Here is a 25,533-nt window from a genome sequence, read left to right on the forward strand (position 1 = left end):
ATATATATATATATCACTATAAAGTCAATATCACTATAAAGTGCCTTTGGTGTCCTCATCAGAATCACTCAGTCATCATGAACATAATGCAAAATAATGAAATTCTGAGGTTTTATTATAAGTGGCCAAACATTTACACACATACAAGTACAATGATAAGTCTCTTGAAATGTGTTTTTCTGATTTTATACCATTTTCTTTGATTGGATATATGTGATTTTGTAATGTCCCACACGCTGCTCAGCTAACTTCAGTGAGTGTAAAAAGTGGTTAAATGACATAAAATTAAAACACTTTTTGAATGTACTTATTGTCCTCAACAAGTTATTTAATAAAACAAGTCATTTTGATTATTTCTATTTTATTTTCATAATAATATTAAGCATTTTGCATGTGTCCCTGAAATTGCCGTCCACCCTGTCATTATGGGGTTAACGCCCCTTTAAGAAACCAACTGATGTTCTCAGTGACATCCCCTCCCCCATTTGGTCTTTCTTTAGTGGAGGTTAAAACATCTGCTGCACACACAGTACGTATCTACACTTATATTTCCTAATTTTCATCATATTGTGTTTGTAGTTGCGTGTTGTCAAGCTTAACATGTCCACCCTGTCATTGTGAAATATTAATTAATATAAAAACTTTTCAGAAATTCAAAATATATATTTTAAGCAGTGCACAGTCAGCTTCAACAGTGAATGACTTTGCTAACTGCATGTACACCATGTGCTAATTAAATGCTAACTTTAGCCAAAAATGTCCACCCTGTCATTGTCCACCCTGTCACCAAGCCTGTGTCCACCCTGTCACCAATACATATTTAGGCAGTAATTTCATTATTATCAAAAAACTTTTACCATTAACTAAAATGTTTTGTTGGGAAAGGGACACATTATCTTTCTGTAGATCTACATTTTATAATCCCTAAGCAATGAAAATGTATTTATTCTACTTTGAATTTGTCCATGACAGGGTGGACATATGTTATGGTTTGCCCGTATATTGTCAGCTTGCAGTTAATTTATAAAAAAGTGATGGAGCTTGACCAATATGCATTTCTAACAGCCTAAGGTCTCCTTAATACAACACATATTAAGTTAAATGGAAAATCTCAGATTTTTATTTAGGAAATTGTGAGGTCTCAAAGGCACCTTATGGTGATTTTGACCCATTTGGTTTGCAAATCCAGCGACGACCTGGGTCTTGTTAATAAAACATTCGTCACTGAAATGACCAGAACACAAAACCGCACTTGCCACAGTCCTTTGCTGTCCCGGAAATACAAACTGCATCCACTGTTCCAGTAACACTGGGTTCTTTGGGAAGCTGAACAAGGTAAACTTTCCCTCACATCCCAAAACACACTTTTTTGGAGACATTCTTGACATCAACCATTCCTATTTAGCGCTGCTGATGATGATTTCCGGTAGTAGCGCGTCGATGCATAGATATTATATAGAGATATATGATGTCTATGCGTCGATGAGCGCGGTCTTTCTCTCCTCTGGTCGACGTGTGCGTGAACGCGCTTTTCCGAGAGCAATGCTCATATAAGGAGTTCCACTCTGGTCTACGTCATTAGATCTACGATAGAAAAAAAACAGCCGAAACGTGTTGCAATCCGGAAGTATGATTTTCAGCACAGAAATTCTCTGTTATTCGTTCAAAATAACTTTTCAAACTTTGGCCATTATTAGCATGAGAATCCATCTCTTTAACACTGTAAACAACTCTGAATACATGAAACACCATTGTACCCCCCCTTTAAGGGAAGTGTTCCCAGTTCCGGCTGACCTAATCTATGCAGCCTAACATTGAGTTATAGAAGTCTATAATGCATTATGTGAATGCTAGGTCAAAAAGATGTGTCTTTAATCTAGCTTTGAACTGACAGAGTGTGTCTGCTTCCCAGACAATGGTAGGAAGACTGTTCCAAAGTTTTGGTGCTAAATAGGAAAAGGATCTACCGCCAGCAGTCGATTTTGATATTCTAGGTATTATCAACTGGCCGGAATTTTGAGATCGCAATAGACGTGAAAGACTATAATGCGTTAAGAGCTCGCTCAAGTACTGCGGAGCTAAAATATTTATTGCTTTGTAAGTAATCAGCATTATTTTAAAATTTATACGATGTTTAATAGGCAGCCAATGCAGTGTTGACAGAACGGGGCTAATATGGTCATACTTCCTGGTTCTGGTAAGAACTCGAGCTGCTGCGTTTTTAACTAGCTGTAGTTTGTTTGTTAAGCATGCAGGGCAACCACCCAGTAGAGCATTACAATAATCTAGCCTTGAGGTCATGAACGCATTAACTAATTGTTCCGCATTTGTCAATGAGAGCATATGGCGTAATTTAGATATATTTTTAAGATGGAAAAATGCGGTTTTACAGATACTAGACACGTGACTTTCAAATGAAAGATTGGTATCAAAGAGCACACCCAGGTTCCTAACCGACAACGAAGACTTAACAGAGCAGCCATCAAGTGTTAGACAGTATTCTAGGTTATTACGTGTGGAAGTTTTTTGTCCAATAATTAGAATCTCTGTTTTTTCTGAATTTAGTAGTAGGAAATTACTAGTCATCCAATTTTTTATATCAGCTATGCATTCCATTAATTTTGTGAATTGGTAGGTTTCGTTTTGAAGAAATATACAGCTGAGTATCGTGGGCATAACAGTGAAAGCTAATTCCATGTTTCCTAATGATATCTCCTAATGGTAGCATGTACAGAGTGAACAGCAGCGGTCCTAGTACTGAGCCTTGTGGTACGCCATACTGAACTTGTGATTGATAAGACATCTCTTCATTTACTGCTACAAACTGATAACGGTCAGATAAGTATGATTTAAACCATGCTAGTGCAATTCCACTAATGCCAACATAATGTTCAAGTCTATTTAAAAGGATGTTGTGGTCAAAAATGCAGCACTAAGATCAAGTAATACTAATAGAGAGATACAACCACGATCGGATGATAAGAGCAAATCATTTGTGACTTTAACGAGAGCTGTCTCGGTACTATGGTACGGTCTAAATCCGGACTGAAAATCCTTGCAGATATAATTTATTTCAAGAAAGGAACACAGTTGTGAGGATACTGCTTTTTCTAATATCCTTTACAGAAAAAGCAGATTAGAGATCGGCCTGTAATTGACTATGCAATGACTATGCTGTGTGAGACATGCAAAGACAACTGTGCCTTGTGTCATGAAGGTCAATAACGCACCACATATACACTAACACACATAGGCCTATGGATGACTTGCCATTTGTAACTCTTTAGGATTTACAGCTCACTATATGTTAAAATGTGACAAAAACTCATTAGTAGATGATATTAGATCAAGTTTGCTCTGTGTGGATGTATTGTTCTCTTCTAGTGATGTGCTGTGACCTTGAAGGGAAATTAAATTGTCTATGTTTTACCAAATGGTGTGTTTGCCAGGGTTGTGACTCCAGGATGAATACTCATCTGTGCACCCTAATGACAGTTGTTTACGAATGAGAACTTGTGGACTAGGGTACGCTGGCGCGCTTTGGCTGCCGCTCCTTTCACTGTTTGTTTGTTTCTTTGCTGACGCGGGGTTTTCAACCTGCTGTTTTCTTTTCCTGACTCATTGCAATGTCGCGGGACTATTTCACATTCGTTGGATTATTGCTTGTATCTGCCTGCGTTCTCTGGAGGACTCTGGAGCCTTATCGGAGGAGTTTACCCTGTGGCCTTACTCTGAACTATCGCTGCCTTGGGACTGTTGCGATCCTGGACTCACGAAGCATGGCTTTAAGGTACACTGCACACCAGTTGCTGAACTTAAAACAGAACTACCATTTACAAAAAGATGCCTACGAACTCTGTCGTAACGCTGGCCTGCTGAGACACAGACGGTACATACATCGTAGTTTCGGTCGCAGTTATGGCCTTTCTTCCTCTAACAACATCTGCGTGCCTATGAGTCGGCGACAGGCTAAAAGCGCGTCTCATACTGGTGCAATCCTGAGTAATTTATCTTCGCTTGCTCGATCGGAGTTGCCCTCTGCGGTGTGCCAGAGCCCTGTAAATGTTGCGTTGTTCAATGCACGCTCAGTAAACAATAAAGCCCTGCTTTTATCGGACATCATCGCAGAGCGAAAACTGGACTTATTGTTTTTAACTGAAACATGGCATAAACAAAATGACGGTCTCCTCTTTAACCAGATCACTCCTGAGGGGTACGGACTGTTTGATCTCCCGCGACTTACTGGTCGAGGTGGAGGAATTATTGTGGTTCATAATCTGCAATCTAACATCAGTACTGTATGTGTACCACATTTCTCATCATTTGAATGCCTTGTTTTGAATATTTCTGCTCCAAAGGCACTTACCATTGCTACTGTCTATCGACCACCAAAGGCAAATGAAGCTTTTATGTCTGAGTTTTCAGACTTTTTGTCAATGTTGTGTTATAAATTTAAGAGAATCCTCATTCTAGGGGACTTCAACATACACATTGACCATAATGACTGTGTGATGACAAAGGATTTCCTTTTTTTATTGGACTGTTTTAATCTTAAACAGTTTATTAGCGGCCCAACACATAACAAAGGGCATACATTAGACCTTGTGATTGCAAATGAAGCAATTGTATCACAGCCGTCTGCAGTTGACATTGGTCTCTCTGATCATCTGGCAATCTTTTTTAATCTGGAGCTGCCTCTTCCTTGCATTTCTTCCTCACACTCTGTTCATTTCCGTAAATGGAAATCAGTTAATCCGTCAGATTTTGCAGACTCTGTTGTTTCCTCTCTCAGTGGTCTTCCGTCAGCACCTCTTGAAGAGAGGATTTTACACTTGAATACTGTTCTTGCCTCTAATTTGGATTCTTTTGCTCCCTTAAAGTCACGCAGAGTATCTTTTACTCGTTCTGCCCCTTGGTATAATGATGACCTGCGGTTTAGGAAAGCAGCTTGCCGTAAATTGGAGCACAAGTGGCGTGACTCAGGTTTGAATGTATTTTATCAAGCTTGGAAAGTCCATCTGGGGGAATATAGAGCTGAAATTGAGTCTGCCAGATCTTTTTATTTTTCTCAGATAATAGATAATAATCAAAATAATCCTAGGCATCTCTTTCGTACTATAAACAGTCTTCTCAAAGTTAACGTTGGTACCTCTCTGCCTGTCTCAAATCAGTTGTGTAATGATTTTCTTCATTTCTTTAGCTCTAAAATTGATAATGTTTATAAAATGATTCATGCAATACCTGTTTCTTCTTCTGCACTATGCTTGTCTAGTTTCTCTGGCACATCCTTTTCTACCTTTTCTGAAATTGACTCTGAGCTACTCACTAGGGAGGTATCACGTATGAAAGTTACCACTTGTATACTTGATCCCCTCCCTACAAGCTTGTTTAAATCCTGTTTTGACTCACTGTGCCCAGCTGTTCTTGGCATTGTTAATGAATCTTTACGTACTGGAGTTGTTCCAGCAGCATTGAAAACTGCTGCTGTAACGCCTGTTCCTAAGAAGCATGATGCAGATTTGGATAACTTAAATAATTATCGCCCTATATCAAATCTTCCGTTTCTTGCAAAAATTCTAGAACGTGTTGTGGCTTTGCAGCTACACAGTCATCTCACAGTAAATCATCTTTTTGAGCCCCTTCAGTCTGGTTTTAGAAAATGTCATAGTACTGAGACAGCCTTGGTTAAGGTCACCAATGATCTGTTAATAGCCTCAGATTCTGGTTCTCTCTCTATTCTTATCCTTCTTGATCTTAGTGCCGCTTTTGATACTGTTAATCACAATCTTTTACTCAACCGTCTGGAAACTGTCTTTGGTGTTTCTGAGACTGTTTTAACCTGGTTTAAATCTTATCTCTCTGATCGTAAACAGTTTGTCTGCATGAGTGGTCACAGGTCTGAGATCGGCACAGTCCGTACGGGTGTTCCTCAAGGTTCAATTTTAGGCCCCTTACTTTTTAGCATTTACATATTTCCACTCGGAATGCTCCTAAGATCACTAGGGCTTAATTATCACTTTTATGCAGATGACACTCAGATTTATATTCACTCCAAGCCTGGTCAAAAATTGGATGTTCCTATTTTGACTCTTATTATTTCTGAGATAAAAACATGGATGTCCCAAAATTTCTTGTGTCTCAATAGTGATAAGACTGAGATTTTGCTCATTGGCACCTCTTGTCAGCTTCGTAAAGCTGGCTCACTAATTTTAAACATTGATGGGTCTGATTTGGAGGCACAAACTAAATTAAAAAATTTAGGAGTGATATTTGATTCTAGTTTGACCTTTGACTCTCATGTGCGGTACATTGTTAAGAACTCCTTTTTTCATCTGAGAAATATTGCTAGACTCCGCTCTATGTTATCCCTCTCGGTGACTGAAAGGCTTATTAATTCCTTTGTTTTTTCCCGCATTGATTATTGCAATGCACTTCTTGCTGGGGTTCCTAAAACCACACTTAACAAACTTCAATGTGTTCAAAATTCTGCTGCTAGGATCTTGACTGGAATCGGGAGAAATGAGCATATTACACCGATTTTAAAGTCTCTGCACTGGCTCCCGGTCAGGTTTCGAGTCGATTTTAAAATCCTTATGCTCACATATAAGGCACTGCATGGCCTGGCCCCTCAGTATCTGTCTGCACTGTTAACTCTATACACACCTGAGCGTCACTTACGCTCTTCACAAGCTGGTCTATTGGCAGTCCCACAGACTCGGTTGCGCACTGTAGGGGACAGGGCTTTCTCATCCTATGCTCCTAGGCTTTGGAATGCACTCCCTCCAAATATCAGAGATGCACAGACTCTAAGTCATTTTAAAACTAATTTAAAAACACATTTTTTTAGGTTAGCTTTTATTTGATTTTTTTTGATTTTTTTATTTTATTTTTTTTATTATTATTTTTTTTCCTGTGTGTATTGTATTTTAATTTGTCTGTTCTATCATGTAAAGCGCCTTGAAAAGCTGCTTTAAAGGCGCTATATAAAAATAAAGTTATTATTATTATTATTATATTGTGTTACAGATATTGTCATTATAACCGCATTTGCCAAAATAATGAAACCCCTGGTTCAGACATTGCTAGAATTGTGTGTATACTGTTAACCTATCAGAACCTGTAGAAATAATATCAACTGATCTTCCATATTAAATCTGTTTAGTTCCTCTCAGCAGGCAATTCATTGGTTTAGATCATATTTAGAATCTCGAGATCAGGGTGTTAAAATAAATAATTTAAGATAGTCTTCAAGAAATAATGAAATGGGACTCCCTCAAGGGTCAATTTTAGGTCCACTGTTGTTTTCCATATGTCAATGACTTACCAAATTGTTGTAAGGAAACTAAATGTCAGTTATATGCAGATGACACAGTCATTTATGTATCAGCACAGACTCCACACTTTGCTTTTTCAATTAGAAGGAAGGAATTTTTATAATTAAGATCAATCAAATGACAATAGAGACAGTTAATGATTTTTAATATTTAGGTGTTATTTTAGATTCTCAATGGAAGTTTGATGTGCATGTAAAGAGGCTGTGTATAGAACAATCAGAACAAACCTTAATTGTTTTTATTTGATTAGGCCGTACATATCCCTAAAAGCAGCCAAGTTATGCACGCAATGGTCTTCTCACATTTATCTTATTGTTTGACTGTCTGGAGTCATGTTTCTCAAATGACTATGAAACCAGTTAGATATAAACAAACACTAACATTTTTGGACAAGAAACCAATTAGATGGCATCATTGTAAAATTTTACAAAAATATAGTTTGCTTATTTTGAAAATGTTATAAATCTGTCTCTCATTGAAATGGTTGAAACCAAAACAAAGTAGTAAGGGGGTCACTACAAGAGGTGCAACTAACGTACTCGGTTACCTCTGTTCTCTCTAGAGAGAGGAACCTTTTCCACGAGAATACTGAAGCCAAAAATTATCCTTAATTTTGTATAAATGTAAAACGCGTTGCCGCAGCATACAGACCTAGGCGAGACAGCTCGCGCGCCGATTGGCTGCTGTGCGGACAACTGCTTAAGCCTATCGAGCGAGACCCTGAGTGACGTCACACCCAATGAACACAGTTCACGGCCGAAACAGGCGTGGCATGGGGCTATAAATTGCACTCGCAGGCTTAACTCTGTGATTTTTAACAGTGAAGCAACTACAGAGTGCACGCACGACAGGATACGCAGTACTCGTTCCTCTCTCTAGAGAGAACCGAGGTTACATTAGTAACCTAGTACGTTTTCTTACGAGAGATACTCTCGTACTGCGTAGTATACTACGCATTGGGGAACATGATGTAAAACGTTGTGCGTGCTGGGATCCGACACCATAGACCCAAATCGACCAGCATACAGTGCATAATCACCCAGGGGACTCACAGGGAATCCTGGAAGAAGAGGGATTCAGCCTCTATCTTCCTAAAAAAGGCGGCTAGAGCGGCGGCCCTGCTATTTATAATAGCCATATATAATAAGACTGAATTTCAGTCTATCCTCTTTTGGCCATATTCAGACCGATAGTAACCTGGCTTGAAGAGCGAGAACCTCTAGGTTATAAAACCTTATAAATGTAGACGGAGAGGCCCAGCCTGCTGCCATACAGATATCTTGCAAGGCAATCCCACTTGACCAGGCCCACGATGAAGCCATGCTTCTCGTGGAGTGCGCTCTAACACCCAAAGGGCATTGCATGCCCTTGGCTGCGTAAGCTAGCGCTATTGCGTCCACTATCCATCTGGATAGGCTCTGTTTCGAAGCGGCTAGTCCCTTAGAACGTCCACTGAACGAAACAAATAGCTGCTCCGTCTGTCTGAAAACGGACGAGCGAGACACATACGCTCTCAATGCCCTGACCGGGCAGAGAAAACTCGCGTCCTCATTTTCCCCAGCGACCGGAAGGGCAGACAGGGAAATGACCTGTGCCCTAAACGGTGTGTTTAGGGATTTAGGAACGTAACCATGCTTAGGTTTGAGTATAACCCTCGAGTCATTAGGCCCAAACTCCAAGCACGTAGCGCTCACTGAGAGCGCGTGTAAGTCCCCGATGCGCTTCACCGAAGCGAGAGCCAGAAGAAACACCATCTTGAGCGACAGGTGTTTGAGATCAATCTCCTGTAAAGGCTCAAATGGATGACCTTTCATGGCTTCCAGCACCTTGGAAAGGTCCCATATGGGAACTGTGGGAGGTCTGGGAGGATTCAGTCTCCTAGCCCCTTTAAGGAACCGGATGACTAAATCGTTCCTTCCAATAGACTGGCCAAGCGCTGTTTCAGAAAAAGCTGCTATGGCCACCACATATACTTTGAGCGTGGAAGGGGACCTGCCCTTATCCAGCAGCTCTTGTAGGAAGGAGAGAACCTCTGCCACTCCGCAATCCGGGGGTGACAGGCCACGAGCTGAGCACCAACCAGAAAATACCGACCATTTAGAGGCATAGAGACGTCGCGTAGACGGAGCTCTGGCCTGCGTGATCGTGTTTAACACTCCCTGTGGGAGGTCAGCGGATACCCGTTGATGGCCCACACATGAAGGGACCATAGCTCTGGGTGAGGATGCCAAATCGAACCATTGGCTTGAGAAAGGAGATCCTTCCTCGGAGGCACTGGCCACGGGGCGGTGCTTGCTAACTGCATCAAAACTGGGAACCAAGGCTGGCTCGTCCAGAGTGGCGCTATCAGCAGCACTGAGCATCCTTCTTCCCTGATCCGTTCCACCACCTGGGTTAGGAGGGAGACAGGGGGAAAAGCATAGAGAGGACGACGAGGCCACGAGTGGGTCAGAGCGTCCCTGCTTTTCGAGAAAAATTCTGGGCAGTGAGCGTTTTCTTGAGACGCAAACAGGTCTAAATCCGCCCTGCCGAATTTCTTCCACAGCAGCCGTACTGTCTGTGGGTGCAAAGACCATTCTCCTGTCGGAACGTGGTTCCTGGACAGTCTGTCTGGTCCTACATTCAGAAGTCCCGGCACGTGCGCTGCTTTCAGCGAGAGCAGGTTGCTGCGTGCCCATATCAGGAGGCGTCTGGTTAGCCTGTACAGGGTCAGGGACCTGAGGCCGCCCTTGCGATTTATGTAGGATACCACTGATATATTGTCTGAACGTATCAGAACGTGGCACCCCGTTATCAGGGGACGAAAGCGCGTGAGCGCTTTGCTCACTGCTAACATCTCGAGGCAGTTTATATGGAGGAGCTTCTCCCGCTCTGACCATAGGTCAAAAAGCGGTCTGCCTTCGAGCAGCGCTCCCCATCCTGCGTTGGATGCGTCCGTAGACACCACCCTCAGTCTCGAGGAAGTCCCCAGGCTTACACCTGAATGGTACCAGTCTCTCGACCCCCAGGGGTTCAAAGCTGCAGTGCATGCTTGATCGACCTTGAGGCGAAAATGACCGGTTGTCCATGCACTGTAAGGCACTCTCTTTTTGAGCCAGAACTGCAGCGGGCGCATGCGCAGCAGGCCCAGCTGGAGAACTGATGACGCTGAGGCCATCAGACCTAGCATCCTTTGAAAACTCTTGAGAGGGACTACAGCGCCGCAGCGGAAAGAGCTGACTGTGCGCTGAATATTCAGTGTGCGCTGGGGTGACAGCCATGCTGTCATCGACAGCGAGTTCAGATCTATTCCCAGAAACGAAATAGTCTGACTGGGGGAATAGCGAACTCTTTTCCCAGTTCACTGTTAAACCGAGATTGTCGAGATGGTTCAGTAACATGGCTCTGTGCTCCACGATCTAATCGAACGGCGAAACTGCAGCGAATAGCCTTCTCTTATGATGTTTAGCACCCATTTTGAGACCCTGGGAAGCTTCGCCCACGCGATTGCACGGGTTGCTAGGGGCTGAGTGTGAAGCGCTCTCTGATCGGTTCGCGATACAGCGGCTTTGGTGAGCTGTGACGTAAGCGGCATGCTCATAACATCTGAGGCAGGGGCCGCGCTAATGACAGCGGGCAGAATATCCGCGCTTGACCCCTCCGCGGTGGCAAACCGGGAGGGGGAGGGCTGGACGAGTTCCACCGGAACTGTAATGCTTGTGAGTGGGTGTGGGCGCGGGGAAGCAGGCACATTTACCACCTTTATAGCATCGCTCGCCTGGGCAGAGCGTCTGCACACTGGTTTCGTTTTTACAGAAACCGTGAGGCGTGCAGGAGGTAGCATAAGTGGGCACTGGGTCGTGGGCCCGTTTGCTACATTTAATGCGCAATCGACCGGAGTCGATTTTATGTGCGCAAGCCCTGTATTTGGGGCTGTGTTTGTGTGTAGGGATGGGCACATTATAGTGGGCAGTCTTACTACACATGAAACACCATCGGCCGTGGCCGGGACACCAGAAAATACGCTCTTTAAAGGATTTATCTGGGTAGCCGTGAAAACGGCTTTTGTGTGAAGGCAAGCGGGCAAAGAGACAGGCTTGTTGGCTGCTAAATACACTGGACCAGTCACTTCTCTTGGGACTGGACGAGCGGCAAACTTCGGTGAAGGTCCGGCCGCAGCGGGACTTGAACACCTTCGCTTTCCTAGGAGTGCTAGGATGATTTCAGGGCCTCTGGCTTCAACGCGATCTTCGGCCGCGGGCCACGCATCGCGGGGCGGCGGCTGAAAGATCGAGAGTGCGGTCTCGAGCTCTGTGTCTGGCGGCGTTGAGAAGAGGCAAGGCTTAGGCTGTGAGCCTAAGAAGAGTTGAGAAGAGGCTTAGGCTGTGAGCTCTGAGCAGACGGTTTCGCACGGCCTGCTGCAGAGTTGGAGCGCTTCGGGAGGAAGTGCTTCATAGCCTGCGTCGCTTTCTGTACCTCAGCGTACCTGTCGGTGAAGTCCTTGACCGAGGTTCCGAAGAGGCCAGCAGGGGAAAGCGGCGCGTCGAGGAACGCGGTGCGCTCCGCATCCGGCATGTCTGAGAGCGTGAGCCAGTGATGTCTCTCAGACACGGTGAGCGCCGCCATGCTCCGTCCGATGGCCTGTGCTGCAGACTTCGAAGCGCGGAGAGCGAGGTCCGTAGCGCTCCTCAAGTCCGCCCCACAGATCGCGTCAGGTCCCTTCTCGTCCAGTTTTCGGAGGAGATCGGCCTGGAAGATCTGTTGCGTGGCCATCGTGTGCAGCGGTGACGCAGCCTGTCCGTTAGCGGCGAAAGCGCGGTGGAGCAGGGATGACGTCATGCGGCAAGCCTTTGAGGGCAGCGCCATCTTAGCTCGCTGTCCAGCGGAGGGCGGGCATAAGTGCGCTGCTATAGGCTCTTCGACTGCGGGAGGGCAAGGTAGCCTCTGTTCTTGGCGTCGTCGACAGCGGAGAACTCCAGAGAAACAGAGGACCGCGTCCTGGTCGAAAACGGGGAGCTCCAAGCTCTAGCGACCTCTTCATGAAGCTCAGGAAGGAAGGGCGCCGGCTTGGATGCAGGTGAAGCACGCTCCCCGGGCAGGAAATAGCTGTCCAGACGGTTGTGAGGGGGCTGCTCAGGCGACACCCACTCTAGGCCGTGGCCAGAGTGAGCACGCGAACTAGCTCCACCTCGATGCTCGCTCTCTTTCCCGTCGAAGCACGGACAGGAGGCGCGAGATCCACAGAGCTCGCCCAATCCTCACTGCCCGACGCCAGGAGAGAGCAGGAATCCCCTTCTCTCACCATCGCGTCGACCTCATCTTCGTCGACGACAGAAGCGACGGCAAGCTGCGGTCGCTGTCCGTCAGGAAGCAAGCTACGTCACCTTTGACGGCTTAGAGAAGGTTCCGGGATCCGCTGAGCACGGCGCTTCTTACGGCGCGGCACTACAGCGGAGAACACGGGCTCTTGCAGTGATGCCAAGCGAGTCCTCAGAGTCGCTAAAGGCAGCAATTCGCAGAGAGGGCAGCCGCCGTCTGCGAGCGCGAGAGCTGCGTGTTGCTCACCCAGGCAGGAAACACACAGAAGATGGCGGTCCCCGTCGCTGAGTGTGGCTCTGCACGAGCCGCAGGATGCCATCTTTAAAAAGACGCTTTGCTCTTTTAGATGGAGTGTGTGTCGCGTCGGCGAGCACACACAGAGGTATTGAAAAAGGATATAGGCGCCGGATAGCGCAGCTGAGAAGGCGATGAAGGCAGCGTGGCCAGCAGCTTCTCGACTCGTCCCGCTGAGATGCTTCTTCGACGGCGCGGCTTCTCCTTGGATCCAGCGATGTTGATGTCTTCGCTGAAGAATTAAAAATCACAGAATTAAGCCTGCGAGTGCAATTTATAGCCCCAAGCCACGCCGTTTCGGCGGGACGTGACACGGGAGGGCGCGAAGCGCCCTCATTGGGTGTGACGTCACTCATGGTCTCGCTCGATAGGCTTAAGCAGTTGCCAGCATAGCAGCCAATCGGCGCGCGAGCTGTCTCGCCTAGGTCTGTATGCTGCGGCAATGCGTTTTACATTTATACAAAATTAAGGATAATTTTTGGCTTCAGTATTCTCGTGGAAAAGGATTTCCCCATAGCGTAGTTCCTACGCAGTGCGAGAGTATCTCTCGTAAGAGAACTAGTCACAACTAGTAGCAACAGCGCGCATATATGCCGTTCATTCATCACACACAGAAACGCAATTCATATTTAAACAGTCTTTTTGCGGTTTACATACACTATTCCATATCGCGATTACGCGATTAACCAGCACTTCTGAGGTAAGTTTCCCAGGATTATTCCTCAAAGCCTCGCAAGATGACATAGTACATTCATCTGATTAAACTTGATGTGTTTTATCGAGCTGATGTGGCCGGTTTGCATGTATTGCCTAGGATCATTTGCGTTTGAATAGCGCGCGCTCTCCGTGGCCGTGGTCACATTAAAATATAACTCTCTCTTTTTATATAGATTACATAAACAGAGAATATTTGTTTTAGTTTTCAATTTGATTATTTAAAAGTACACTCTTAAATGATTATAAAGATATATTGCTCATGCCTGCGTGAATAGTATTAGCTGAGTTTTGTTTATGTTTACAGACGTGCACTAGAAAAAAAAGTTCACGGAGACGGAGAGGCAGAAAGCACACCCTGTTAATTTTCTTTATTTTACAAAAGCACAATGTTTTATTTCGATTGTAAGTGGACACATAAAAAAGTAGACATTTAACAGACATTTATTTCTTAAGTCTGCATGACCAAAAAAGACGGAGTATTAGGTGTGAGCAAATAGGTGTGCTCAATCTTGGCGAACCCTCACTAGAACTTCCAGATAAGGCATACAGATGAAGCCACATCTGTAACATGCCGTCAAGCCTCAATGGAGCTGGAGGTGTGAGGGCAAATCAGAGGGGACAATTAGGTCGACGATTTAGACCAATTCCAAGATATTGTCTAAAGAAGAAGTTAAAGTGGAGCATAAAGTATCTGTTGCGGTATTAACACCCAGAGATGAGAATTGTGAGTGTGAGGGAAGAGAAGATGACACAGCAGAGGAAAGATGGGAGGGAGAGAGTGAGCGCAGGTTTCGTCTGAAAGTAACTGGTAGGGGGGTTGGTGGAGCATGGGTAGTGAGTTGAAGATTGAAAGTAATGAGGAAATGATCAGAAACGTGGAGAGGTTTCACCAAAATATTGTCTGTGATGCAGTTGCGTGTGTAAACCAGGTCTAGTTGGTTGCCTGATTTGTGAGTACCTGTGGTGATGAGCCGTTTGAGATCGAATGAGGCTAGGAGAGAGATGAAGTCTGTTGCATTCGGCTTCTCTAGATGAATGTTGAAATCACCAAAGACGACAAGTGGGGTGCCATCCTCAGGGAAAGAAGACAGCAGCACATCCAGCTCCTCTACAAAGCTTGCCAGTTGACCTGGGGGGCGATATATGACTACAATATGGATCTTAATGGGAGTTGTAAGTGTAATAGCATGATATTCAAACGAGAAGTTATTGCAGAGAGAGGAGAGGGTTGAGTATTTCCAATTGTTAGAAATGAGAAGACCTGTGCCCCCACTGGCATAGATGTACAACAAATAACAATAAAGTATCACATTACACACCATTAACACAAATACAGGTGAGTAATGCACAAACTCTTGTTACAAACTCTTGTGAAAATGACAATTTAGTATTCACATTACTTTAGCATGTATGCACTTTGTCTTATTGCTATTTTTATCGTCATTTTATGAATTATATATCATACAGTTTTTCTCAATTGTTTACACACAAATACTGGTACTTGAGACACAATGACCACAACGTGTAGCCTAACTCATGCACCAACCCCCTGAACCAATTCTGCTAAACTACAAGCACAATTCCTGCTTTACACTCAAATTGCAGTTCTAAAACACACTTTTTTCAAAACACTACACACAATTCTCTACATTTGGCACAATTATCATGCAGAAAATATCTTGTTTTCACAAGGAACACACTGCCATTCAAATATGCAAACTGACTCATCACATGGGCAAACACCTGTCACACAGTTTTACAATTAGCAAACAGAGCTTTAGCATAAAAGGGCAACAGGTGAGCTCTTCTGTTTTGGAGCAATGGATGCCAACATTGGAAACAGAGGCAGAGCCAGAGCCAGGACGAGAAAGGCCAAGGACCGTTTGTTTGTGTGTCGTGACTTTTGAGTTTCACTTTGCTAAGTAGTAGGGCGTGGTCTGCTGTATTCAATAACGAGGTATTAGGCGTGTATATAATTGGTTAGTGCACCACGGCAGCCCTCGTGTGAAGACCGAAGAGTGTAAAGACCAGTGACTCTACCTGTGCGACTCCACTGACAAGGCACTTGAGTATTATCTTCTTGTTGTTTCCTTTCTCTTCTACACTTTTCAACTGATCTTTCTGTTTGTGAGCTCTCTTACACTGTGTTTTCAAATCCCTACTATTACTAACATACGTAAACCAAATGTCACACTTAGGAGGCAGTACAATCCTAACAGTCTGCATACCTTTCCGGTGTCTTCTAGTACTTTACTCTCTTTTCCTATTGGTCTCTGGAATTGCCAGTCCGCTGTAAACAAAGCTGATTTCATTACATCTATTTCTAGTCATTCAGGTCTCAGCCTATTGGCCCTGACTGAGACCTGGATCAGACCAGAAGACACTGCCACACCTGTTGCCTTCTCCACTAACTTCATTTTCTCACACACCCCTCGCCTGACTGGAAGGGGTGGAGGTACTGGTCTGCTCATCTCAAACGATTCGAAATTTGATCCTTTACCACCTCTGGGTGACAACAGCTCATTCAAGTCGCATTCAATTACCATAACTAGTCCTATTCAAATCCATTTTGTAGTTGTCTATTGTCCCCCAGGTCAGCTTGGCAGTTTCTTGGAGGAGCTTGATGTGAAACTCTCATCCTTCCCTGAGGATGGTACTCCTCTTATAGTTCTTGGAGACTTCAACATCCATCTAGAAAAACCTCATGCTGCTGATTTCCACACTCTGCTTGCCTCATTCGACCTCAAACGAGTATCTACTGCGGCCACTCACAAATCAGGTAACAAATTGGACCTTATTTACACGTGCTACTGCTCCACTGACCATACACTGGTCACTCCACTGCACACCTCAGATCACTTCCTCCTCACTCTCAGCCTCAACCTGCCTCAGAACACAACACGCACTCCTCCACAGGTCACCTTTCGGCGTAACCTACGCTCACTCTCACCCTCTCGCCTATCTTCTTTGGTCTCATCCACACTTCCTCCACCTGATCAGCTCCAAGGTTATTATAGTTTTGCATTTTTCATTAGTTTTTATTTCGTTTTGACTTTGTTTTCAAATTCAGTTTAGTTTTAATTAGTTTTTAAAGTGAGTTTGCCAGTTTATTTTATTTTGTATTTTTTGAAAATGCTTAGTTTAGGTTTTTATTAGTTTTAGTGTTAGTTTTAGTCTTTTTTTTTTGTAATTTGGGTTATTTGTCAGGGGCAAGATTCAAAAAGTTCAGAAAAAAGTATTGTGTAATAATATCTCAACAAAAACATAATACAATTTTAGAAATATGTCTTCAACAATAACACCAGTACATAAAATGTACATATGGGCACAAATATGTAAACAGTCTACACAAGACTCCGCAGTAAGTGCAAAATGTGTAAGTGACGTGTGCCAGGAAAAAACCTAAATAGCCAACAGACTAAAGAAGACATACATGAACAGCATATATTCAACCCATGTTTGAACCACACAAGACATTGCTGTCAGAGTGTCAGGGAGCTTAATCTGAGAAAAGAACATGACAAATAAAAATAAACTCTAGAGAACAGGTGTCAAACTCAGTTCTACCAGAAAGACTGGAGAATAAATACTGTGCCAATTAACATTTATTAAGAGCTCAGCAAGCAATCAAGTTATTTGGCGTAGGCCCCGTCCGTAGCTTGCAATCCTAGGGTTCAGACTCTGCATATCCTGCCTGAAGACTAAGGCAGGGGCGCAGCCGACCCCCTGCGAAGTAAGGGAAGGGGCCATCTGGTGGTGGTGGGGTGGATGGAGGAGAAAGACATCTTGGTGTTATGTGGAGGATGGAGGGAAGGACCCATTTTGGAGGTGGTGGGGAGGGTGGAGGTGAATGGAGCGACAGCATCTGCGAACTCAGACGTAAGTACCAACCTTTTATACCAAAAGTATTAGGATATGATTGGATAGATGAGAAGGTAATAAGTTACATAACAATTGAGTCTTTTCCGGCAGAACTTGCGCTAGAGCTTAATTTCTACCAGAAAGACTCGGGAGAATAAATATTGTGACAATTAACATTTATTAAGAGCTCAGCAAGCAATCAAGTTCTTTGGCGTAGGCCCCGTCCGTAGGTTGCAATCCTAGGGTTCGGACTCTGCATATCCTGCCTGAAGATGAAGGCAGCCGACCCCCAAAATTAGGTGGGAGATAATCCCACCGGGACGGAGCCCACCCCCAAAGAGTGGGAAATGGTGTACCCACCGGTCGTGAATCCTGAAGTTCCTAAACATGAAAGAGAAACAAAAGTTAAGTATGAACCAGACATGGAATGTGATTTACTAATTAGTTATCACAATAAGACATGAATCTGCTCCATCGTAATTTTGAACTGAAAGGTATAAGTGTAAATGTGAAACATGCGTGTAATTTATATCTGCTGCTGAATATATAACAACTATCTAGTGCTGACGCTTCCATCCAACATTTTTTTTAGTTTTTTGTTTTGTTTTGTTTAATAGGCAAGGCAAGGCAAGTTTATTTATATAGCACATTTCATACACAGTGGTAATTCAAAGTGCTTTACATAAAATAAATTTAAATAATTACATAAATAATAAAAGAAATAAGAATAATTAAGACAGTTTAGAAAATAAAATACAGTTCAAACAGTCGGACGAACAGTGGCACAGTGCTCATTCAGTGCAAAGCTAAGCAGTGGTAATTCAAAGTGCTTTACATAGAAGAAATTAAAATAATCAAAAGAAGTAAGAATAATTAAAACCCTATCTGAGATGGAAGTGATTGAGCAGGTTTGCGGTGCCACTGACCTACAATCCAGGGACGTCCTCTGCTGGGGTGGTGTCCCCCACAGAACACGTTTCACTTTTGCTGTTTTAAACAAACAGCAAACTCTATACTCTCCGTAGTATAGATAATCTTCACTCGCCTCGTCGGAGTGAAGCTCTGCCGTTCCCCTTCAAAATCTCTTCCAATCAGACAGCTGTCGTGAAAGAGTAGAGGCAGTCGGATCCATTTGCAGAGCTTTTATTCAACAGGTAACGAAACAAGGAAACACTGACATGAAACAAGGAAACACGAGGAAACATGCAGCGTGGCAAAACAAGACTTCACAAAGTGTAATAGTGAGAGTGAGGTATAAATGTGTGGAGCTGTGAGTGGAACTAGATGCAGGTGTGAGGGTGATCAGTGGCAACAGATGTGAGAAATTAGTCCAGAGTGTGTGCGTGAACAGTCCAAGGGAATGAAGTGCAGGGGTGAAGCGCCCTCTCGAGGGCAATCCAGCCAAACATGGTCACATAACCCCCCCTTTAAGGAACGGCTACCAGACGCTCCAAATAAAATCCAGGCGGGGGGCAGAGTGAAGACTATCCTGGGGGAGGGACGGAGGGCCAGGACCGTGCAGGGGAACGGGGCCAGGCCCGTGCAGGGGAACGGGACCAGGACACAGGCAAGGCGGGCCTGGGCCATGGAGCTTGGGTGACCAGGGTGGAGCAGGACGTGACGGCAGCCAGGGCGGAGCAGGACGTGACGGCGGCCAGGGCGGAGCAGGACGTGACGGCGGCCAGGGCGGAGCAGGACGTGACGGCGGCCAGGGCGGAGCAGGACGTGACGGCGGCCAGGGCGGAGCAGGACGTGACGGCGGCCAGGGCGGAACAGGCCCTCATGGCCCTCAGAGAGTACCTCCTGCCCCCCCCCAAAAAAAATACTTGGGGAAATCAAAAGCTAAAGCCTCAGGGTTGGAAACCGCCACTGCAAAAGGCTCCCGAAGCTTGAGAGGCGGGACCGGCAGGGCGAGGCTCAGAGGCGGGGCCGGCAGGGCGAGGCGCAGAGGCGGGGCCGGCAGGGCGAGGCGCCTGAGAACGACCTCCGGAGCCTGGCGAGCCCAACGAGTCCTCCTTCTCCTTCTGCGACGGCGCTTCACTGGGCCTGATTCATGACTGGACTCATTTGACTCATTTGACTCATTTGACTCATTTGACTCACTTGACTCACTTGACTCACTTGATTCTTTCGAGTCGGCTGGCACGCGCTCAAACTCCGGTTTGGCTGGCGAACCCTCCGCTGTCTCCGGATTAGCAAACTCAACAGGAACAGTGCGGAATCCGGGCTCGAGGGGTCCAACACGATGAATGGGTTTGGCAGAACAACCCGATCTCACCAAATGCGTCTATATAGCACGCAGTGTGTTTATCGTGTAATATATACGCGAAAATGAGTTTTTACGTGCATAGTATACGCATGGATAGCACATGGTTGGGTTTAGGGCGGGGTAGGGTGCGTGTGTATTATACGCTTGGGTAGGATTAGTGGTGTGGGGTGCGTGTGTATATCACGCAATTAAGTGCGTATCATATGCACGCGCAAAACTGCGTATCATATCCACGTAAAAACTCATTTTCGCGTATAAATTGCACGATAAACACACTGCGTGCTATAGAGACGCATTTGCGTGAGAACAGGCTGGGCAGAAACGGTCCACTTGAAAGCCCCTCTGACGGTTATCAAGGGAGGATCAAACAGTTTAGTAAGATGAGGCTTTAGTGGCGTGCGGAATGAGTGAGAGAAATACGCCGCATACGAACCTCCCCGGCGCAGGGACAAGAGCAGTTCCTCGGGATCCTCCTCTTCTGCGGGGAATTCAAAAGCCTCTCTGAATAGCGCAATAAATACGGCATAAGGAGGGAACGACATACGACCTGGTCCCCAGAGCGCGCCTGCCCACTCCAGAGCCTTTCCAGTGAGCAGTGAGCAGATGAAGGAAACCCGATCGTCATCCGAGGTGTAAACCTGGGGCTGATAATTCAAATACACGCTGCACTGCTGGAGAAATCCCTCACATGCCACAGGTGAGCCATCAAACTTCTCAGGGAAGGATAATTTATGATAGCTTGACGCTGTACTCACGCTTGATGTGACTGGCGCAGGTGCAACGGGTGCTTGCACTTGATTAGCGGCCGCACTCTGCTGAGTGAGGGTATGAACGGACCTCACTAGTTCCTCGGTGAGATTCGTCAACTTGACGAGCTGTTAATGGTGTGTGACCAACACAGATGCCCGGGAATGAACCTCAGAAGCAAGACACTGGAAGTCTGCTGGATCCTGTATTGGTGAAGTCTTCTGTCGTGAAAGAGTAGAGGCAGTCGGATCCATTTGCAGAGCTTTTATTCAACAGGTAACGAAACAAGGAAACACTGACATGAAACAAGGAAACACGAGGAAACATGCAGCGTGGCAAAACAAGACTTCACAAAGTGTAATAGTGAGAGTGAGGTATAAATGTGTGTGGAGCTGTGAGTGGAACTAGATGCAGGTGTGAGGGTGATCAGTGGCAACAGATGTGAGAAATTAGTCCAGAGTGTGTGCGTGAACAGTCCAAGGGAATGAAGTGCAGGGGTGAAGCGCCCTCTCGAGGGCAATCCAGCCAAACATGGTCACAACAGCCCTGATAATTAATAATCACCCCTATCTGAGAAGGAAGTGATTGAGCAGGTTTGCGGTGCCACTGGACCTACAATCCAGGGACATCCTCTGCTGGGGTGGTGTCTTACACCAGTATTGCCCAATGGGGCCACCACAGAGCACGTTTCACTTTTGCTGTTTTAAACAAACAGCGAACCTCTATACTCTCCATAGTATAGCTAATCTTCACTCGCCTCGTCGGAGTGAAGCTCTCCCGTTCTCCTTCAAAATCTCTTCCAATCAGACAGCCCTAAAAATTAATAAAATCTTCCTGAATCACAGTTTGAAAAATAAAATAATAAAATACAGTGCAAACAGTCGGACGTATTTTACATCAACCGGTATAGATCTTTCTTTTAAAAGGATCTTCTTACGACTTACATCTATCAACTTTCTTTTCTCTTTCAATCTTCTTACGACTACCATCTATCAACTTTCTTTTCTCTTTCAATCTTCTTACCATCTATCAACTTTCTTTTCTCTTTCAATCTTCTTACCATCTATCAACTTTCTTTTCTCTTTCAATCTTCTTACCATCTATCTTTCAATCTTCTTACGACTTACATCTATCAACTTTCTTTTCTCTTTCAATCTTCTTACCATCTATCAACTTTCTTTTCTCTTTCAATCTTCGACATCTAAAAACTATTCTCTTAAAAATATCCTTGCTTTAGTAAAATTGGTTTTGGTGTATTTATTACCATTTTAATAACCACAGTTTTACTACAAATAGGCCTACCATATATCTTTTCTTTGTAGCAGTAACGTTAGTTAAACCACGTGGTCAATTTTCGTAATGGTGAGTAACGTTAACTCTACCGAGACCGTTAATAAATCGAATTCAGTAACTTAATCTAACAGCACATGAGACTAATATGAGCACAACATGATGAATTGCAATTCTGGCCGCATCTGCTTGCCAACACATAGCTATATAATACATATGTGTATAATGATGCTTATAAAATAAAATAAAATGTATAGCATGTTTGTGTTCTGATCAAGAAATTAACTTATTTACAATTTGTAACTGATGCTGCTAAGTCACAGTAAATCATATAGCTGCTAAAGTTACATTTACTTTCTATAAATGTAGCTAAAACCACATGCTCAAAACATAACTGTTAGCCGTTCCTGCTCAGCTTCCAGATATAGTCAGTTGAGGTTTTGCATTGTCCCATTAGAACATATTCTTACATGTAATACTGAGTTTAAAAAATATATATATATTTTTTTATGATTTCAGGCCATCTGGAAAGCAGCTGATCATGGCATACAAGGTAAGAAGTAACTTTAAAAATTGTAATGGCTGAGTCTTCTGACTCCATATGATTGCACTAAAAATGGCATAAAAAGAAGTATTTGTTTTATACTGTATATTTTCCCATGTGAATATTAATTTGATCCTTGTGGGGCCACTGTGGCTGCACAAGGTTTTGGTTTCTTGCTGAATGAATGACCTTCAACTCAACCTTGCCAACTGCTTCTGGTTTCAGCCAAACCATCCTTGCTATGTGATCCTGCTGATTTGCCTTATACAACATCAAAAAGATCCGGCTCTTCCTATCGGAGCTACACAACTCCTTGTCTTGCTCTATCCAGACTGGGCTATTGTAATGCTCTCTTGGCAGGCCTTCCAGCAAGACCTAAACTCAATGCTTCAGATCTATGTGTCCTCCAGAAGCTTGTGTTTTGCAAGTGTGGTGCCATCATCCCAAAGAGACTAAATCACTTTCACTGACCTTTACCTGGACTGTTTCCTGCTGGTGGAATGACCAGCACAACTCAATACATTTTCAAGAAACTGCTAAAGATTCATCTTTTTCGTAAACACTTGACCCAATAATACTATATTTGTTTAAAAAAAAAAAAAAAAAATCTTGCTATGTGTACTGTGCTAGACTAAACTGGGACTTGTCACTGCACCTGTTGCTCCTATTGTTCTCTTAATTGGTAAGTCACTTTGGATAAAAGGTAATTGTAAACGTATACAATTAGTTCTATTAGAGTATAAAGGTATTCAGCAATGGCCTTTTAATGTGGATATTTTTACATGTTCTAAATTATATACTAAGCTTGTATTTCCTATCATTCACATACAGTATCTTGATGTTCAGTGTTTGTTTAATGACTAATACTGTAAATGTGCAGGTATTCTGTACTTATACATTTAGTTATTCAAAAAAGTTTTGGTTTGTAAATTGGATTGAAAAAAATAAAAATGAAAACTAAATATACACACTTTGTATTTTAATTTATGTACTAATTGCATTTTTATACATAACTTCATAGTTATTTTACACAGAAAAACTATATATATTAAAATAAATGTACTGTAGATTAAGACAGCATTATCATAAAATAACTTTATAAAACCCTAAATTTACAGATTAACCTGAAAGTTAAATGTTTTTTTAATGTTATTTGACATAATATATACGTTTTTCCACGGTTAATTAAACCATTATCAACAGTAATATAGGCTACTGTCATTTAATTAATTTTGACCGTAAAGTCAATTCTGTATTTTTACGGGTTTTGCCTGTCATTTTGTGAAATGGTTATTTGCTGTAATTTAACGGAATCCTTCTGGAAACTTTGCTGCCAGAGATTTACCGTTTTTTTACGGGATTTTTTTTTACAGTGTGTATGTCTGTAATATACCCAGACAGCACGTTCAGTCTTACCAACGTTGGCAATTGGAGGGCACCAGCGGCAAAGTATCGGAAGGGTTTTTTCCCCTGCACACCAAAAAAACTTAGGTGGGTAAACCATCGGCGGGATGAGTCTTCAGCCACTCCAATTCATGCACACTCCGGAGATCGGCGGAGGAACCGTGAGGAACCATTTTGCCGATCCCGCTTCTTTTCCCCCCACAAAAGCTGCTTCCTACTAGATCTACGCAACCGTGGTCCACATCAAGCCGGCGGTGTTAGCGCGAAGGTATGTAGGCTATTAGTGTAAAATCCGTAGCCTATGCCACAATTTATATGATGATCAAACATGAGACGTCCAAAACAGGTTCAGAAAAAAAAAAAAAAAAACTTATGCCTTATGCAATTAAAACGATAAAATTAGTTCTGATTCAAAAAACTTAAACGTCGCGTATTTTTTGAGAGAATTTATCATTTTATAAATAAATTTTCGAGGGCGGGCCAAAATCTACTGCATATCTTTTGAGTAGAATTTGCAAATAAAACCAAATTCAAGTGTGTTTTACAAAAGTAAATATTGGCATTTTTTAACCAAGGGGGCCGTTTAGGTGGCGCTTGCACGTTTTTGCGCGTTATCTATTAAGCATCGCCTCGCGTATATCTATTAAGCATCGAGTCCGGACTCTCTGAGTATATGATATATCCATTTCAAACACACAATTTTCAGGCCAGTATGTGTTTATCTTGTTTTGTGAACTTATTTTTTCATTGAAAAATATTATTTTGTTAGAAAAAGTTTTCTGAGAAATGTTTTCGATAAACGGATGACAGAAATTGGACGTAACGTTAACTTAATTAGCTCTACGTGTTTTTAGATTTGTTTAACGTTAGTTGTTATTGTTGACTTGGTTATTATTCATGTTCGCGCATTAAATATTTTCAGTGAGTTATTTTAGACAGTATTTTTAGACATGAGGGGAACTCGTTTTTCTCTTTCAGTCTGAGGAGAATCGTTCGGTAAACAGCCAGGTTAATCTAATAAATGGTCATAATTGACTGACTGTTTTTTTTTTTTTTCACACAAAATGACATCTGTCCTTTTATAATATTAACCCCTTACACTCTGAAGGCATTTTTAATGATTTTTGTCTAAGTGACATGCTTAAAACGCAGCTCTTTTGTTGTGCGTTTCTATGGTAACGTTAAAAGTAGACCTGTCAATCAAAGAGCTCAGTTTAGTACAAGCGCGCAGCCACTGTAGACAGTCAGACAAAGAAGTGGTAATGAAGTAGTAAAGTGATAGTAAGTGAAGTAAGTTTTTTTTTTTGGACACACACCTATTCATAAAATAGAGCCTTTATTAACCTTTGTAATTTAAAAAAATTGAATAATTGTCTTTTCTGTTTTTTTCAGTGATCGATTTTCATCAGATTTGTTGTAAGTGATCAATCTAGAAGTCATCCTACAGCTCTGATTTGCCATGTTCTTAACATACTGTTTTAGTCAATAAAGATAAATTAAAACTGAGTGCATATTAATTCACAAAGGCATTTGCAATTTATTTGACTCATTTTCATGTTTCTTATTTTGTTCAACAGAAGCTACATACACCCCAAAGGCTCTTTTCAGAGCCATTTTACACAGCGCCTTTGCCTTTGTACAGTAAGTATGTGTTTTAATTATCATCAAAGACAATTAAAGACTTCTCATTGAGGAATGAGTTGGGAATTTACATCATTAGAAGAAGTCTTTGAGAAGTTCTCAAATACTTCTTCTAATGATGTAAATTCCCAATT

Source organism: Phoxinus phoxinus (assembly GCF_949152265.1).
Source record: "Phoxinus phoxinus genome assembly, chromosome: 6".
NCBI classification, from domain to species: Eukaryota; Metazoa; Chordata; class Actinopteri; order Cypriniformes; family Leuciscidae; genus Phoxinus; species Phoxinus phoxinus.